Here is a 4,571-nt window from a genome sequence, read left to right as displayed (position 1 = left end):
TGAAGTTCAGCCTTGTTCCAGAAGACAGTCCCATTAACATCCGGATCATGTTACTCCTCACTCAGGACCACCCAACATGTCTAACCTGGAATAGCAGACATGTTGTCTGTACAACGTCAGAGCAGATTTGCTTTCGTAGCTTTGGCCGAAAGTCGTGCCTGCATCCCCTCGCACCGAGCTCATATACACCAGGCTTCCTCCGAAAGTAATTAAGGCCACAGCTTGCATGAAGGCATATCATTAGCCATAATTGCACACATGCTCCCACTGCCATGCCCCCACCCCCACTTCAATTTATTTTGTTCCAGATTTAGGTAGCACTGATCCATGAAGGAGCAATGCACGGCTTCACAGGCTGTGAACAGGAACATGGAGGGGTAGAGATGATTGAACTCTGTCTCCCTGCATTTCAACATGTGTTCACATCTGTCAGTGGGAAGAAAATCGAGCTCTGAGTGTGTTGTAAAAATGCCGCAGTGAAAACAGCACACGCGAATGGATGGTGAATTTCTCTGTCAACTCCAGGAAATAGACGGATTACCAAGAAGGAGAGAACATGCTTGTTGTGTAAGCATGTCCATGTGTATGCGTTTTTATGTCAACAGCAGGGCTTTTGTTCCCTCTAGCTTAGCTGTGGAGCAAGTTGTGATATGTTGAACAGCAAACTACAGAATTTCACACGAAGAAGTAATTAAACTGCTGCATCTTTATGGCTGGTGAGTCATTTAAAAAAAAATCCACCTGTAATGTAGATGTCTACAATGTGACACTCCCCTATTATGAAGATGAAACTAAGGGGCTGAACACTACTAAGTGTGTTTCTGTTTTAGTATTACACAGGATCATTCTCATCTCATTCTGTCTGCAAGTTGTTCTCGTCAGTTTCAGACCTCTCCATGTGAACCGATAAGGCCAGCACACATCTGTTTCTATAAAAAAATAAGTGAACTGTGTCCATTTTTCTCCCCTGAACTCAGCACAATGAAAATTCCCAAGTACGCCCTAGTGTGTTCCCGCTGTAACCGAGCCAAGCTGGGAATGCATGAAAACCCAGATCTACAGCAAAGGATACAGATTAAACATTCACTGGATCAAAAATGAACACTAACAGGGTTTTTAATCTATGTTAAACGGTCTATGAAGTGTCAGGCTACAAAGTCCTCCTTTTCTACTGCATCCCCAGAATTACTATTAAATACAACTACTGTGGACACAAACAAAGAATTAACAGTTTGAAACAATAAGATCAATAGACTGAACCAAGTGTTGCGGGGATTTAATACCTGGAAAACACCTGACAGAAATATTGCCCGTTAGCAATGCTAACATAGCTTTCTGTGGCTAAGCTAACAATGCAGCCAGGCATGAAACATTAAAAAGCCATTTGCAATCAGATAGTTAGACTTGTCACTGCATTAGTATGAAAACAAGCATTATTGCATTTTCTAAACTGTACAATGAGCAGTATACACCTGTAATCTTGTTCTTCATGTACAGTAGCCCAAAATGGACAAGAATGAAGGCCGTGTGGCTGCAATCTGAAGTCAGTTATATTCGTTCGTTTTGCTCAGTGCAGTGATGGTTTGCAACACGCGCACATGTGGTCAAAGTTTAAAGCTGAACGGACTGTAGCACCCTGTGATGACGATCATAGAGCCAACAGGCGTGGAGTGTGTCCCGTTTCTACGCTCGTTCAGAGGGTTAGTGTAAAAAGTGATGGGAACATCTCACAGTTAAATTAAGGAAATTAAAAAAGAAAATAAAGTGTTGTGGGGAAAGAAATTAGCTCCAGGAAGTGTTTTTCCATCATGACCTTCCTGAAGACTGTCAGAACAATAGGTTTACTCATCCGTGTTTCAACTCTGCAGGAAAATCTCTTCCAGTCCCCAGGTTACCTGAGCAACGATGGCCACCTTAACCGTGTACATGACTTAGGTATTTCCCAGCTCCTGCAGCCATGACTTGTGACTTGTTCTGTCTATGAAATGGGCCAAACAAATAAACCCGACTTAACTTGCTTAATTCACGGGTTATCATCCATTCCCAATACCATTTCCATTAAATTTCTGGTTTCCACAGGCCATCGCAGCATCTCTGTCTCAAATATCAATCAAATCCAGAGAAGAAAGAATAATGAGCCAGAGAATCAGGATATGGAAACTCTTTGTTAAATCTGTATGACGGATAAACACAAGTCTAAAGTTTAAACCAGTCTGAGTCATGTCTATGGGATACTTATGCATAGGAACAACACAGTTGTGCCCATCTACCATTTTGAAGAGGTTATGCGTTATGAAGTGATTGCTTGATAACATTTTTAGGCTAACATTTTGCTGCTACAGATAATAAAGGTAATTTAATTGTATTCTCACTGTGTTGAAGCTCAGTAATTGTTCTTGATCCTTGATATTCAAGAGACTATAGCTCTGCTCCTTGCTGAGCCTAACGTAGAGCTGAAACTGGTTACTGTGGAAACAGAGCTCATTCACAAGACTAAAATCCCCATGTTTGCTTTCTGGACCCAGTGGCCTTATGTATCCATAATCTTCCCTTTCTGCAAGGTATATGTGTGCACCTACTGTTTGTGTAATGGTACAAGTACCTTTATTTCTTTTTTTTTTCTATTTGGCAACACTGCATGAATAGCAGGTACTTACCACCTCCACCAACAAACCTCTCAACATTTACCTTGGTCCTTAACCAGCCTGTCTTTCACATGAACAAAGTTTTACATTCTGTAGTGGATGTAGTTTTTCTTTGAAAGGAAGGGTCACTTGGGCGTAGTCAATCCAATTTATACCACTATATGACTGAATCTCTAAGTGTACGCTGGTGCTCTGGTGCTATCAGAAAATGTACTTCACTACACTGCATCACATACCAGCTACTGATTATCAACACAGCGGCTGTTTTGAAGACATACTGTGGCAGATTTAGCAATATAAGGAAAAAAGAACAAGAGAACATCATTGGAGGAAGAGAGGAAAAGAGAGAAAACGGACAGAGCAGCAGATAAAACAAGAGTAAGCATGGACTGACTTTTACAATCGACAGAGCTCAGAGGAGAAACATGTTGCCAGATGGATGAAAAATCCGGGTTTGTTTGGAGAGACGCAGTATGTTCAGTAGTGCTGCGTTAAGCATCAGCATTTGGTATCTGAATAATTAAAACTCTGTGTTTAATTATAAGAGATTTCATTATTAAAACAGACCATGTTGTCCTGTAATATCTGAATGATTTTGAATAGGATGAAATATATGTCCCCCAAGTCGCCAAAGCAGACTGTTGTGTGTTTATATGGCATTTGTAATTTATTTTTGTTTGTTTATTCGCTTTGGAGCTGCCATTAAAGGGCATACTGGGTATCCATCTTTGTTTTTGTTTTTTTTGTAGCAAACTCTTCAGTCAGGCAAATCTAGTAAGCTTGGATACATTATTACAATGAAATCCTAGACAAAAATAAAATAGAATAACATGAAAATGATAAAGTACGTGTGCTATGGCTAAAAAAAATCCCATGCATAACCAAGGTGTGGCCACAAGTTACCTATCACATTCCCTGTGATAAGTAATGCATAACCATAGATTAACATATTATCTTTTGATGTCATCAAATTGACTCCATAGATTCCTCCTTTATTTATTTATTCATTCATTCATTCATTCATTTATTTTCTTTTGGATCATTTTTTCATTCTATTGTTTTGGCAAATTTTCTTAATACTATTTTCCTTTTTTCTTTTGTTTTGGTAATCTCTGCTCCCTGTTATTACAGTGCATGAAGTGCTTATGACCCCTGTCCCACACTCTTGTGTTAAGTGCGTTTAGTCTTGTACGCATGCACAATCCTCGGAGAGAAAAGGGACTCTTATCTCTATAAATACAGTTGTAGTTATGCAAGCTGTAAAACCAGTTATGAATGTTTTTCTTCACAGCCGATAGATCTACAGTTTAAAGCAATGTTGGCTCCACTTCAATGAAAACTGACCCCACCATGACAAATGCCGCTTTGCCTGCAGGTCTCAGAACAAAACACAGATTCTTTGTTTCACACATCTTGTGTGGAAGTGTATGTGGCTTGCATGGCTTCTAAGATAAGTTCAGCCTTCACTCTCTGGGTAAGAGTACATAGTGTGTTCAGGACCTACATTAAGCAACAACCACTAAAGAAAACCCAGACTTAAACTAAATCTAAACGAAACCAGACTTAGATTTCAACAAGCTAACATAGATGCTATAGATCTAGAAAATTATATGGTAGGTAAAAATAGATTTCAGCTCTGCTCTAGCAGAACTGCAACAAGAAGTCCAGGCACTCCTTTCAAGCTCTATCCCTTGCATCAGTGGTAGATACACCTTTGTTAGATATGGTGGTTGACGTTTTTACCCAAATCAGTCACAGGGACCAGCTTACTATGCCGACTGCTTGCAGTCTTTTTGTTTAACTAAACCAACAAACGTCTGACATCTCATTGCGGTGGACAGACAGAACAAGACTGATGTGTCTAGTACAAGAGACAAAGCCAGGCAAACAGCATGCTTGTCATACTCTGCTTGTTGGAAACTGATG

The sequence above is a fragment of the Telmatherina bonti genome (assembly GCF_933228915.1).
Source record: "Telmatherina bonti genome assembly, chromosome: 11".
Classification (NCBI taxonomy): domain Eukaryota; kingdom Metazoa; phylum Chordata; class Actinopteri; order Atheriniformes; family Telmatherinidae; genus Telmatherina; species Telmatherina bonti.
Note: the sequence above shows the minus strand (reverse complement) of the source record.